Genomic DNA, 16,354 nt, shown 5'->3' on the forward strand with positions numbered 1-16,354 from the left:
TTCAAAGGTAGTTTCTCCTTAATGAAGACTAAAATCAACCTTCAGCAAAGTACAAGTGCTGATTTTCTTTAGCCTAGGGTGCAGAAAATTATGTGGGCCAGGCCTAGTACCTAATAGTTAGAGTGTCCAAACTCTAAGAATGGTTAATGCCAACCAAGGAAGCTCTGTTATGTGTATCAAAGTTCAGCTTTTCTGTTGCACAAGTAATTGCGGTTTTAGACCATGAATTTTAAGTCACTATAACTAGGCTCAAACTCATCTTTATTAATCAAAATAGAAACCATTACAATCAACACATTTTTGCCAATGAGAAATAAGTTTGTTTATTCCTATAGCACAGAAATTCATGCTTTGGGATTTGATGAATTCTTGGAAACCATTTTCTGCATCCTGCTGGTTGTGGAAACATTTTCCCTGCAAAAAGTTGTCAAGATGTCTGAAGAAGTGGTAGCTGGTTGGTGAGAGGTCAGGTGAATATAGTGGATGAGACAAAACTTCATAGCCCAATTCATTCAACTTTTGAAGTGTTGGTTGTGTGATGTGCGGCGGGCCATTGTCGTGGAGAAGAATTGAGCTCTTTCTGTTGACCAACGCCAACTACAGGGGTTGCAGTTTTTGTTGCATCTCATAGATTTGCTGAGCATACTTCTCAGCTGTAAAGGTTTTGCTGGGATTCAGAAAGCTGTAAAATAGATCAGACTTGCAGCAGACCACCAAACAGTGGCCATGAACTTTTTTTGTATGTTTGTGCAAGCTTGGCTTTGGGAAATGCTTTGATGTTTCTTCTCAGCCCAACTACTAAGCCAGTCATTGCTGGTAGTTGTAAAACCCACTTTTTTCCACACATCACAATCCAATTAATAAATGGTTTGTTGATTTTCTGCAGAATAAGATAAAAATGACACTTCAAAACGATGATTTTTTAAATTTTTGCTCAGCTCATGAGGCACCCACTTTTCAAGTTTTGTAACTTCCAATTTGCTTCAAATGCCAAATGACCATAGAATGGTCTATGTTAAGTTCTTCAGCAACTTCTTGTGTAGTTGTAAGAGGATCAGCTTTGATGATTGCTCTCAACTGGTCGTTGTCAACTTCCAATGGCCAGCCACTATCCTCCTCATCTTCAAGGCTCTTGTCTCCTTTGCAAAACTCCTTGAACCACCACTGCACTGGACATGTGTTAGCAGTTCCTGAGCCAAATGCATTGTCGATGCTGAAAGTTGTCTCTGCTGCTTTGCCACCCATTTTGAACTTGAATCAGAACATTTCTCAAATTTGCTTTTTGTCTAACATCATTTTCACAGCCTTAAATAAATATTTTAAAAAAGCAAGTAATAAATCTCAAGCAAAAAAGCTAGAAATGTACATGAAAATGATATATATCCTAATCACATTTATTTAAGAGTGTATTTCAATATCAAATGGCAAATTTCAACAAGGAAAAACCACATTTACTTTTGCAACAACCTAATAGAACTCTGATAACTGAGATGGGTACATCCAAATGGATGCCTAAGAAAATGTTGAAACTCTGGACTCCCAAACCATTGGAGCTTGGAAAAGTGGCTCATCTCTCTCTTAAGTATAGAATGCTTACTTAAAGGCAGTAAAAAGGCTTGTGTCCTTCAAACAGTATTTTTTCCTTCAGGATTTGCCCAATCCTTCACTGCTGTACACTGGACTTAACTAATGTTAAGTCACAAAATAACCCAACTGACAACTGTGCAGTCTCATGAGGAAGGAAAGTGACTGTATCACAAAAAAATCTAGACAGTATGTAGCTAGGAGAGCACAAGTAGAATTTGATTTTGATAATTCTTGATCCAAGAGGATAGAATACAAGGTTGAATATGGCATAACTTAATTATTTAGGATAAAACTTTTAAATTTTAATACTCTATCAAGAGTCCCAAGGGATAGTATAAAGTGGTTACTAGGATAGCTCTAGAAGGTGGAAAAGGAATAAACACGCTAAGTGAGGTCAAAATGCCAACATTCCCATTGCAGATACTAGAATAAGCTATTTAAAGGGTCAGGGAAATTGAACTGCTTGAATGGTAATACTGTAGAAAGTCTTGCCAGATTATTATATTCCATAGACAGACCTGGAAAAGTCAATATTTGTCAAGGCCATAAGAAATGGAATCATTAAAATGTTCATTAATGAGAACGGCACCAGCATGTTCATTGACTTCTCTCCTCTCCATCAGTAACCCAGGGCTGATGTCAGGAGAGACAGTTACAGAACTCGGAACGATAACAGAAGTAGAAATTAGTGAATGCCAAAAGTGTAGTGATCTAGTAAGTGCACTTAGCCACCAGAAGCCAGGTAGATGCAATTACTGTAAAGAGCAGCAGGGTTAGATTAGCAGCCAAGAGCTCCATCTAACCCACAGATATTTACATAGGCAGCAAAAAAGAGTATTATTTAGCCTGTACAATGAGGAGAAATCAAGGAGGAATGACCTTTGATTTTTATATCTTGAAGCACCATAATTACCTGCTAAGATTTCAGATCTGTTATCGTTTTCATCCCCCAAAAAAATGTTATCAAATTAAGGCCAGATCTTCAGAAGAAATAGCCCCCAACACCATGACAAAAAAACATGCTAATGATTCTTCCAGCGTCCCTTAAGAGGGACTCATGACCATTTACTTGGGTAACTCCATTTAAAAAAAAGGAAAATGTCCAAACATTTAGAGAATTGTTTTCCTGAGGGTATCCTTTGACATTAATACTCGAAGATTTGAAGCACCATTGTGGCTCCCTTTTAGACTAGAGACATTTGATGACAGGTAATATGTTTATTCCTTGACAAGGTTCAACAAATAGTGGGTCCACTAGGTCCCGAAACTCATCTGTTAGTCATTCCGAGGTTCGAGACTTTATGATTGGGGTTTTTATAACTAGTTGTTGGTGAACTTCCCACATGAGGCACTTGGGCTCTAAGATAAGAGCTATCAGAAAGAGTGATACCAAATGGAAACCTCTATAACTAACAACCAAGATAATAAACTAAAAGTAATATTACATCATGGGGTAAGATGGCAGACAATCATTGCACTTTGTCGGGTCTAAAGAATACAGTGGCGGTAGCCTTCAACATTTTTTTAAAATAAATTTATCTGGCTGCTGCAGAAACCAGATTGATCCCAGAGAATGACAACAGACTATCCAAAATTTAGTCAAATTGTAGTCCCAGTTGCAACTGCCGTGTCATATGTTGTAGTTTTTTTTCTTGAGAAGATTAATACAATCTCAAGTACATGCTAAAAGCCACCAATTTGAGAAATAATTATTTTCCATTCTGATTAGAAAACAGATCAGAAACAGCCCTCACATGAAATGGACAACAATATACATTTACAGTTTTGTCGTAAATCAACCTTCAGCAATTCTATAGAGAGAACTGAATCTTCTAGATACCACTCTCAATATCACGTTGATTCATATGACATTGACATAGCAAGAAGAAAGAAATAGGAGATGTGCTTATTTGGACCTTTTTCTCCAGGTAATATTGTGTCATTTAAAGCTTTTAATAAGAAGAATGGCTTGGTTGGAATTACACTTTAAATAAAATGCTGAGATCTTCATGGGGAACAGGTTTTACCTAAATACAACTTGAGACATGATAAGATAATCAGGAAGAAAGAGAGAGAGAAGAAAGAAAGAGAGAAGAAAGAAAGAGGAAGGAAGGAAGGAGGGAAGGAAGGAAGGAAGAAGAAAGGAAGGAAGGAAGAAGGGAGGCAGGAAAGAAAGAAGGAAGGGAAGAAGGGAAATATCTCAGTGCGTTACAATAAATAGCCCCTGGTAGATATAAATGAATGTTGTGTCAAAATCCTAGCAAGGCATGGGGCCTGGCATACTCAATTGAGATGAAGAGGAAACAGACGTATACTCAATATGATCAAAGATAATTTAATGAAGTTCCAATTTCAAAGTATTTAAAGTTATGAAAATAAGCAAGCATTGCTGAGGTACTTAATAAGACCTCCTAGAAACCAGAAGTCTTAGTATATTTGGTCTGGTGGCAGGAGGAGGGAACAGGGCGAGTAGTGTTTAGATGAGAACTGTGGGAGAAGGGTCATCAGAAAGAGGCTCTAGTCTTAAAGACACCAAACTACTGTCTGTGCCATGTGGTAAATTGGAGAGGATATATGAATCTACATATATACACACACATACATACACCACACACACATACACACACAGTTATATATATTTATGTATATATGTTATATACATATATATAATTTCTAGTAGAGATGGACACGGTAGGAATGATAGAGAAACAAGTGTTTTCTCTCTTTCATGTTTACCCTTTTCTCTCCAACATGATGTATTTAGGAAGGGTCAGCAAGAAAACTATCAGCTTGGAGAATACAGCAGGATAAATCTCTGCCAAAGCCCTGAGGGAAGACAGTGTGTCAGAGGAAATTTCAAAACAGAGGCCTGTATAAAATACATTTTCTACTGGGAAAGGTAGGAATGTCTGGCAGCTGGCCTCTGCCAGTGTCATCTGTGGTATCATACGTGGTGGAACCGGTGAGAGCAACTAGGTATTTCAGCCCTCATAAACTGATAATTAAAATCATGCTTGCACACAATTTTAGATGATTTATTTTTAATACACCATTGTTTTGAATGTTTTCAGGCTGAACTTATTAAAATGTCATACCATGCACTGTAACAATTGTTGAACAGGGTCTTAGACCAAGTGTTGTTTGATCTTGATGTCATCCATACATTAATAGCTATTTTAAATTGAGTAATTAGCTGCTTTATTAAAAGTATGGTAATGAATGATTTTCATTCTTTATCTGATTCAATTTTTACCCTACTTTGAGGTATTTATTATTAACTATAGTATTTCCAAGTGAGAAAACTAAAGCTAAGAGAGGATAATTGAAGGTAGTATAGAAGGTGAGTGAACTCATCGATTTTTGATTCAAGGTTTTTATGTTTAATGACTCAGCAACAGTTTTTATATGACCAGATTATGTAAAGTAATTGGAAAGATAAACATTTTACTCAAAAATAGTTATGCAAGACAGTATGTAATAAAATAAAAACAGTTTCGCCCAGAAAACAAATGATTATGGAGTTAACTGATAACAATACAAAATAAAGACGTTAACATTGTTAGAAATAATTTATGAGATGTTAAAGAGTAGACATGATTTGAATTTTTTTTTTTTTTTTTTTTTTTTTGATGGAGTCTCGCTCTGTCACCTAGGCTGGATTGCAGTGGTGTGATCTCAGTTCACTGCAAGCTCCGCCTCCCATGTTCACAGCATTCTCCTGCCTCAGCCTCACGAGTAACTGGGATTACAGGTTCCCGCCACCACGCCCAGCTAATTTTTTGTACTTTTAGTAGAGATGGGGTTTCACCATGTTAGCCAGGATGGTCTCGATCTCCTGATTCGACCTCATGATTTGCCCCCCTCGGCCTCCCAAAGTGCTGGGATTACAGGCGTGAGTGACTGACTGACCATTATTTGAATATTTAAAAATGAGTGAGGTGAGATGGTTTAAGAATCTTTAAAGACAGAATAAATATCATTGTTGATGTTTTGGACATTCTCCTTCCTAAAGTTGATCTCAAGTGAGTCACGATTTTATCTCTGTGATTCCATGTTTTATTGTACTCATACATTCCTTAATTTATTACCAAAATTATTTATTTCTTGGTAAATAAGAAAACTTTCGTAATGCTTGCAAAATTGAGATATTCTGATTAGATATAAAGGAAAAAAACTTATTGTATGCCTAGCTGTGTCTTATTTGGGCAGCCTTATCAAATTTTGTAAATCACAGAATACCTTTGGGTCACAATAATCAAAGAGCTTCCCTAAAAGTAGATTACAATAATTATACTATAATACTTTCTATTTAAAATATCTTACAAGACATAAATGATAAACTATAGTATTTAGTAATAAAAGGCTTAATTCTGTTATTTTTATGAGTAAGAATATTTTCAAGGCTGAAATTACTTTCCTATGCCTTTTCCTTCATAACAATCTGAACAGCTGATTTGTGAATTTCTGTCACAGTTGGATGGTGTGCACCCATCTAAGAAATGACAAACATAGAGACCTTTTGGAACAGATGGAAGGCACCCATGGATGGTTTCATCTACCTAGGGGATGGATAAATTAACTGAGGAGTTTGGGTTCTGATATTGAAATAGTGGCTTGCTAGCATTACTGCAGAAGTAAGGCATCGATGACAGCTGCTGTTTTTAAGTATTTTAAACTCTTAGTGATGTCTGAGTTATCAAGGCTCTTCATTTTACATTTGGAAGTTTCTTGTTTGCTTTTGATTTTTGTGTTTTTTTTTTCTTTTTTTGCTGTTTTCTTTTTTAAAATTTTCTTAAGTGTTCTTATGGTGAGGAGGAAATATGTTGGAGTATGAATAGGAGTAGAGATAATACATTGTGGTTAAGAAAAAGAAGGGGCTGTTTATAAACTAAATACAGTACGCAGTTTCGAGTGTTGCATTTTCATTGATTACTCTATTAAAACTTCTCATACATGAGTTTATTTTGTTAGAAACCCTCTAATATTACCCTATGACACCTGCCTCACCTATATTCCTAATTGTATGAAATCCAAGAACCTAATTTGGCATTTCTCTGCTTCCCACCATTTCATTTCCTTTTTTTTTTTTTTTTCCAAAATGTCTAGGATTATTTCTATAATGAAAACAAAATTATCTTAGAGATATCATCTAGCCTTGTTTTATTTTTTAAGAAATTCCTAACCCTATGATTCCATCCTGATTTTATGTTTAGATTATTTTTGATTGTTTTGAAGTCTGATTTTAGGCCATACTGGTCCATACCCTCCTTTTTAAATTCTTAATGAATTAGGATGCTAAGTTTAGGCATTTTTTAAGTTATTCTGTTACATCTTTCTTCCTCATTTACCATCCCAATTAGTAACAAGTAAAGCTAAATTACACACTAATTAAATTCATGGATATTGCTAAATTGGGAGTAGTCATTAGCTGAAGAAAGAACAGTAACACAAAGTGTTATAATGACATAGAAATGTGAGAAGAAAAAATTTTAGAATTGTTCAACTTGAGAAAATGTGATTTGTTAAGTAAATAATAGAACAGGGTTTTTCCTTTATTAAAAATGTTTGCATGTATATAAATTCTGATTACAACCCTAGAGAGTAATGAACAGGTAATGATTGTTTACTTGAGCTTTGGAAAATAGGGAACCTTGGTTGCCAGTACATAATGCCTTATCTGCATAAGACCATGTGGAGTAAATGACAGCTATCTGTCACTCCACTGATTGCTCGTTTTCTTTCGTGTTGCATTTAAAGTGTAATTTATTTGAATATATAATACTATCTTACTATTTGGAGCAATGTACATGATCTTTAAGACAGGAACTGTAGCTCATAGCTGTTGAAATGAACAAGATTTCTGTTAAAGCTAATAACGTTGATTTTTACCTCAATTTTTCTCCCTATATATGTTGCATTAAAGAAATACCAGGGAAACATATATTATTTATTAATTTTCCTAATCATGGTTATCTAAATCAAAAACATTAACAGAAATCTAAATAAACAACATAATTCTCTAAGGCTAATGAGATCATGATAATAGCAGAACATAGTAAATATGTATATGTTAAGCAGTTATAATAATGACAAAAACGTGTATAGCACATATATAACAAGTATATATAAACTGAGATGATCAAGAAACAATCTTCATTTAGTATGAAAAAACAATTACATTCAATTAATGAAATAATGAGAAAGCCACGGCATTTTGCAACTTAAGTAGGTGGCATTAAAAACCAAAAAAAAAAAAAAAAAAATTAAGAGCTGAAAGAGCTACAGGGAAGTTCAATCTACAAAATAATAACAGATTATATTAGTAAATAATCTGAGTTTTTGGCTAAGAGAATTGTGACAAAGAAGTGAATTATTATAGTTTATGAGTAGAACTAAAGCCTCCACTTAACTACCTTGAATTACATTCTAATGCTATTGTCATTGTACCCTATGGCCATCATACTGTATTCCATAAGACCCATATTTCTCCTATATCTAGATATTAATAACTCATCACTAAAACAGGAGTGATCTGTAGCTTATTGGAACTTGGATTAATCTATCAACTATGAAAATAACCTTTTTCTCAGCAACTCCCTGAAGATTATAATGTATATGGTAGTCCTGTTTTGAAGAACTTGCAACTAGGCTCTATGGATTTAAAAATTTTGAAAAACACAACAAAAATAAGTAGTGGAAGTTGTGGTAGTTGTTCATCTCTATACAACTATTTTAAAAAATATTCTATTTAATTTCAGAAAAGAAAGAGTTCACTAAATAGAATCATTGGTTAAGGCTTTATTATTTGATAGAAAAACTTCAAAGCACGTTAAACTATGAATCAGTAAAAAAGAAGAGAATAGCATTATACATGGAGGGACTTGAATTAAAAACTACTTAGCTATAGAAAAAGTATTTTACTTATCATGGATAATTTTATTTAAATAGATATTATTTTAGATATAGTATCAGGATTGTTCATAAAACACTTTTAATTAGAGAATAATTTATTACTTTAAACTTTCAGATATCTTTGAGTTTTTGATATCCAGAAGGCAATGTTCTAAGTCCTGCAAGGAAATTAAGAACACCTTTGTAGAAAAAAATTTGGAAATACATTTTATACCATGGTCAAACGTTCCACCTGAGCCTTTAGCAATATGAATGATTTCAACAACAATGGCCTTAAAACTTGACCAATGAAATAAACAGAGTTCTCAATTAGGTAGTAACATTGCCATAGACTATTACTTTGTGGAGCTCCATGAATTAAGCAGATATATAATTAAATTTTTGGTATTTGATGAGATGGACTGCTACTCATTAAGGCTGAACAGAGCTCCATAAAATGTATTTACGAGGAAATTCCATGTTGCTTCCATAAATTGTGGCATTTAAGAGAAAGTCTGAATCAGTAAAACTCATTTTTGGGAGCATACGCAAGCAATTACTTCTTGATGTAATTTAGCTAACTCTGCATCTTCTCTGTTTCTTCAGTGTCATTCTTGATCTGATGACTGTGTTTCTTTTATTATATTTCAAAACCTAACCCCATAGACAAGACTGAGACTAAAAGTTGCATTTGGCTATTTATTACTTGCTTTCTTCACCTGCCTACATGGTCAAGTACAGCTAAATCTACCTCCATTATTCTTTATTCAGCCAATAACACTGATTTAATAAAGTTGAGTTCTTTCTTATTTATGGCCAGCCAACTTCCAGCTTCTACTAGCAAATTGCCCTAATTTGAACTCTGACATTCAATATAAGCATTTAGGTTTTGTGGGCATAAGTATGGAACAAGGAAAGTGATATTTTAGAAGATTAATGTATCTAAAATGTGTAGAATGAATTGAAACAGTGTGGAAGAATATGTTTTTCTATTAGTGCTTTCTTTTAATTCTTTTTTTAAAAAGGTAGTTCTTAGTAACAAAATTATATCCCAGAAATGTTGAAATTGAATGTAGTTAATTGAAAATTTACAGTAAGTGTATAAAATATGAAAACAGTAAATAATAGATGATATTTTGACCTGGAAGATAGCTGAAAAGTTTAATAGTAGGTTAGGATGAAACTTTTGAAAATATTTTAGAGAACAGAAGTGATTAAGATTAAGCCCTCAATTTTTTTTTTATTTTTTAATTTTATTTATTTATTTATTTATTTATTTATTTATTTATTTATTAAAGTATGTCTCTGTCACCCAGGCTGGAGTGCAGTGGCACAATCTCAGCTCACTGCAACCTCCAATTCCTGGCTTCAAGCGATTCTCTCTCCTCAGCCTCCCAAGTGGCTGGAATTACAGGCACCCGCCACCACATCTGGCTAATTTTTGTATTTTTAATAGAGACGGGATTTCATCATGTTGGACCACGCTGGTCTCAAACTTCTCAGATGATCTGCCCACTTCGGCCTCCCAAAGTGCTGGGATTACAGGCGTGAGTCACCACACCCAGCCAAGCCCTTGATATTTTAAATAAAGTACTATGTTGACCTTAGGTTGAGAAAATATGTATTATATTTTGAAAATTGTATAGGATGCCTAAGTAATTAGCTCTAGGTTGAACAAAATAAGCAATTAATTTAAGAACAAGATTGTATGTATCCTAGTGAAGGCACCTTACAAAACAGTTATTTGTGCTTTAAAAGATCAACCCCTACTTCACTCTCAAACGTATTTTGAGAACTTAAAACAGAGTTCCCATTCAACCTAGCAACCCTGGTACTGGGTAGATACCCCAAGAAAAATAAATAATTCTATCAAAATGGCACATGGACTTGTATGCTCATTGCTGTGCTGTTTCCAATAGCAAAGACCCAAGTGTCCATCAGTGGTAGACCGGATAAAGAAAATGTGATAGATATACAACATGGAATCCTACACAGCCATAAAAAAGAATGTCATTTGCAGCAACATGGATGCAGTTGGAAGCCATAATCCCAGGAAATTTAAGGCAGGAACAGAAAACTGAATACCACATGTTCTCACTTATAACTGGGAGCTAAACATTGAGGACACATGAACGTAAACATGGGCACAATAGAGAGTATAGACAACCAGAGGAGGTAGAAAGGGAAGGGTTATAGGTTGAAAAACTACCTATTGGGTTCTGTGCTCACTACCTGGGTGATAGGATCTATACCCCAAACCTCAGTATCATTAAATATTCTCATGTAACAAATATGTGCACATATCCCCTGTGTCTAAAATAAAAGTGGAAATTTAAAAAGAGAAAACTTATTTGTCTCCCAGGCATACTCATAGCATATATAAGATTTTATATAGCAGAGCAATAGAAAGGGCTGAAATTATGTTAGGATTTACAAATTTGTTTTCATCTTTCAAAATGATTATATAAGTCCTCTCAACAATAAAAATAATCAAATTTCTGATACATGCCAACATAGATTAATCTCAAAAGCATTATGCTAAGTGAAAAAGCTGGACTCTAAAGGCTACACACTGGGTGACTAAATGTGTACAAATGACATTCCATATAAAGAAAATCTATAGGTCTTGGAAACGAAATGATCATTTCCAAGTCATGGGGAAGAGCAGATGTAGTAAAAAGGGGCACAAGAGTACTTTTTGACATGATAGGAGTATTCTGTGCCCTGTGATTTGATAGTGGCCACTCAGCTGTATGCATTTGTCAGAACTCTTTAAACTCTTTTTTAAAGCAGTGAATTTTATTGAACTTTTTATTGAACTTTTTTATTGTAAAAGTTACTTCAATAAATTTGATTTTCTTTTTAAAATAAAGAGTATGTGCTATCAGGAATGAAGAAGAATGGTGTACCTGAGTATTATTTAATTGCAAATGATATTTATCAGTGATTATCAGTGACCTTGCACGTATTAAGCTTCTAATAATTATATAAGAGGCGAAAAATAACTATAAACTATTTTGCATGAAAGATTCATAATTGTTCTTTTAAGATTAGAGGCTAGGCTGCATTATATAATCATCTATTTTAGTAGCTGATACAGTGAAATAAGCCAGTCCTTGAATTACTAGACCTCTACTCCAAACAGTTAGCCAAATGTTCTGGGTTAACATGAACTCCTGAACATAAAGATTATTATAAAATTTTCTCCTTCCTTAGAAAAAATAATATTCTCTTTTCCTCATGCTCTAAAATTTCATTAAATTTTCTGTAATGTCTTTAAGCAGGAAATTCTATTAATTTATTTTCTTTTAAAGATGAATAATGTGAAATACAGATTTGGCATTTGTCCAGGGCTTGTTTTGTGGTTGAATGTTACTAATATTATTATAATAGTTTCATAAAGCAGATAAAGACTGGGCTTAATATCATTAACATAATTATATAAAACACACTTCATTTAGTGCCTTTTCCACTGTGGGGGTTCTTATATTACTGAGGCAGTATGGAAAGGCTTTTGCCTAATTTTTTCCACGTTTTATTTTCAACATGAAGTGCTGAACCTATTGAACCATAGACCTTTGGTGAATTGATCTCTGCACTTGCGGTATTTACCACTCCGGTAAATTAGGTGTACATAATAACCAGCTGTCGACCTCTAGATGCAACAGAGTCAAGCTGCATAAATTCCCATTCTTTTAGATACATATATTGCAATGCGTTTATCTGAGAAGTTGGTCTACTGCTGCTGTAAATAATTTCATACTGTGGAAACTAATTTCATGCCATCTTTGCTTTCATTTATTTAAAAATAAGGAAAATTTGTGATGAAAGTTCAGCCATAGCAGCAGCACTGTCAAAGTTTTAAATGAGGACATTTTGTACTACAGAAGTTTCACATTTAAATTATATACACTAAGATTATATATTTGATATCTGAGGACCACCTTTTCTTGATAAAATCATCTATATTTTAGAGAGAGAATTGTCCATTAATTGTGTCACAGTACTTTTTATACTTTAATTTCAATTCTGCCAACGAATAAATAACTGGAAAAACTCTTTCAAAAGTTAGAAAGGTCATTCCCTGAATAGAGCTGATTGGAAAAATAAGTAATATAAATGACTATTGCAAGTAAACTCAACAACCAGGGAAATAATATTTGTCAAAAGTAAAATTTTCTAAATTTCCTATGTATGCTTGGAAGACAAAACAGAACAACAACACACACACACACACACATATACACACACACACGTTCATTGAATAGTATGGTTTACCACAAAGGAACAAGAAATAACATAAGAGGGTAAGTGCAGTTTTATTGCGTAAAACCTGTAAGAAGATGTCTTCATTTTATTTTATTTTATTTATTTATTTATTTTTTTTGAGGCGGAGTCTCGCTCTGCCGCCCAGGTTGGAGTGCAGTGGCCGGATCTCAGCTCACTGCAAGCTCCGCCTCCTGGGTTCACGCCATTCTCCGGCTTCAGCCTCCCGAGTAGCTGGGACTACAGGCGCTCGCCACCTCGCCCGGCTAGTTTTTTGTATTTTTAGTAGAGACGGGGTTTCACCGTGTTAGCCAGGATGGTCTCGATCTCCTGACCTCGTGATCCGCCCGTCTCGGCCTCCCAAAGTGCTGGGATTACAGGCTTGAGCCACCGCGCCCGGCCTGATGTCTTCATTTTAAAACAAGAGGATCACTGAATCTGTTGTTGCTCCATTGAGGAAAACTCTACCTGTGCAAAATGCTAACAGCATGAAAGACAAAGGTTAGCAAAAAGGACTTCAGGGATTATCGAAAGTTCCAAATTTGCCATCTTGGAATAGGATTTTAATTTAAGCATTTGATGGTATTAAGGTTATAAATAGATTAATAAATTCATAGCAAAAACCGACTGACAATCAAGAGCCAATTGGTCTTTTCTCAGTCAGAATAATATGGAGCACAAAACTGAAATGAAATTGCCCTAAGGACATTTTTTGATTGACACAGAAAACATGATACAAAGTGCAATTTTATGGGTGTATTCTTGACATTTATAGAAACATTTTTTAAAAGTAATTTTTGTGTTAACAGCTTAATAAAATTAAAATATTAGCAAGGCAGTAATTAGCTGTGCTTCATTTTAAATAGGTGTTCTAAAATGAAGGTACTGTTAAAAATTCCTATTTTCAATTGCTAAAAAAAACGATGAAACAATGTGTATTTCAGATTGCCGGTGAATGAGTAGAGACAGGCCAGGTGCACGTTAGTAATAGCAGATAGACCACTGTTTCTACCACAACATCACCTCTTTCCTATATGTACAACATAGCATCACTGCTTCTGTTCTGGAGTATACAAAATAAACTTGACTCTATGCCCTAATAGAACCTGAGGGTGGGGGTTATTCCTGTCATAGGCGAAAGTTATTAAAAAAGCAAAAATCAAAAGCAAGGAAAGACCTCGACAGGTAATCATTCTCTGAATTGTGCACAGCTAATTTTTCAGTGAAACCAGAATTTTCTCCCCCCAAAAATCTGATAATTTGAAAGTTTTAGCGAAAGACATAGACTGACTGCTGCAATAATAAACTCGGATTTACTATATATGTGGATCTTACTGGTGAGCATCCAGTAGTCAATAGTTAGGTTTCAGGCAAATTGAATAAATTCAAATAATTGATTACCCCACAAACTCACTATGACCGTGTTGCAAATGTCGTACTGACTTGCAAGAGTGGTGACCACAAGATAACAGGTACAGGGAAAGAATTAGCATCTCTTCTCTCATTTATACATCAATTTCAAAGCATGTATTTTAGATGAAACACTGGAAAATAATATTTGCAATAACAATATATTGGATTGTATAAAAGACATCCCTTTCAGGTCACAGTTCCCAGTCAACAGATCCTGAAGGTTGTGGTGTAAAATTTCCCATGGACTTTTCATAAAACCCTGTATGACCAAAATTAATGAACCATCAGATTCTTATATACTCACATTCTAGTTAGATGCTGCTGAGATCTTGGTGAAATCCTGTAAGGACAGGGAATGTTTTACTCCTCCTAAGAACTTTCCACCCAAGTTTAATTCTAAAACTATTATTTTAAAAATAGTTTTGGTATTTTAAAAAATTACATCAACCCATATTTTCTCACTCTAATTAATGGTATGTAAGCACAAATTGAATGAATCAGGTATTAGATAAGCACTGAAACTGAGATATTTCCAGCCTACTGAAGACAAGTTGGATTTGATGTAAGTTAAAATAATGAGATGCTTCCTTTAATTATTATATTATTCATCTGACAAAAGCAGCCTTAGTTTAAAATGTAATAAACCTTTCAGATAAATATTATTGCAAGATTTGGGTAAAGGTAAGTCAGACTCTGAAATCTCAGTTCTTACAAACAAATTCTTATTTATATATTTAATTATTGAGTATTAATATAAATGGCCTTCTGAGCTCTATTAGGAATTTGGAAAATGTGATTTGGCATCAATTTCTATCAAATTACATCAATTTCTATCAAATGCCAGAAGAGCTTGAATATGTGAAAGCATTTTGTTCATAGTTGGATAAGAACAAATGTTATGTATTTATTTCTCAGAACTTAACTTGTTGACTATTACTAAGAAATTGAAAATGACATAGTAAAGTATCTTAGGATGTCAGGTTAAGATCAATTTCTTATCAGAGAAGTACTTTGATTCCAGAGCCCCTGCCAAAATGTTGGAGTGGAAGTTGCAAGAGGGAGCACTAGTGTCCATGTTAGTACCACATGAATATGATGCAAAATAAACAGTCTGGATAAATTATTGAAATATATTTATCTTAATCCATTTTTGCTGTTATAATGAAAGTACCATAAACTAGATGTTTTGTAAACAATAGAAGTTTATTTCTTACACTTCTAGAGGCTGATAAGTCTGAGACCAAGGTGCTGGTGTATTCAGTGTTTGATGAGAACTTGCTTCCTGGTTCATACATAGCTGTCTTCTCACTGTGCCTTCGCATGGCAGAAAGGGAAATGTTTTCCAAGTCTCTTTTATAAGGGCACTAATCCCATTTTTGAGGTATCCATCCTCATGACCTAATCATCTATCAAAGACTTCACCTATCAATACCATCACACTGGGACTTCGGACTTCAACTGAGGAATCTTGAGAAGACACATTCAGGCTATGGTAATATGATAAGATAGCTCAGACAATATATCTTAGCCTTTCAATACTGGACAGGTGGACATAAATTAGTCCTTCTAGGTTATCACTTTAGAATCTGACCACAAGACTATTCCAGTGTGTTCCAGTTTCAATGAGAACACATAGAAGTCCAATTGCTTGTCTAAATACTTTTATTGCTTTCTCCCTTTTCCCCACCAATTCTTGAGACTAGATATGTACAAAACACTGGTAAGGTCACATCTGAACAGACATCTAAAAAAATGTGAAGAAATAGGACAGTGAAGCAGTTGGATGTCTGGAGAAAAAAAAAGATTTTGTATAAGGAAAACAGCAAAAGAGGGGCCTTGAGATAAAAGCATGTTTGATGTGTTTGAGAAAGAGCAAATGAGACAGTGTTGTTTGAGCAGTGAGCCACGAGATGAGGTTGATGAGGCATTATATTGTTCAGACACACAGTAAGTTGCAGACCATCATAAATACCTAAGCTTTTACTCTTCCTGAGCTGTAAAATCAATGCAGAATTTTGAGCAGAGGAATCGTGTGATATAAAATATATTTTCAGAGGAGCACCCTGTCTTGGTGAAAATATACTGTAAGAGCTAAAGAACAGAGGTCGAGTAACCACTTATGAGACTGTTTTAATATTCCAGATGACAGAGGATGGGGTATTGGACCAAAGTGCTAGCAGGGAAGTAGGTGAACTGT

This window comes from Macaca mulatta, chromosome 1 (genome assembly GCF_049350105.2).
Source record: "Macaca mulatta isolate MMU2019108-1 chromosome 1, T2T-MMU8v2.0, whole genome shotgun sequence".
NCBI lineage: Eukaryota > Metazoa > Chordata > Mammalia > Primates > Cercopithecidae > Macaca > Macaca mulatta.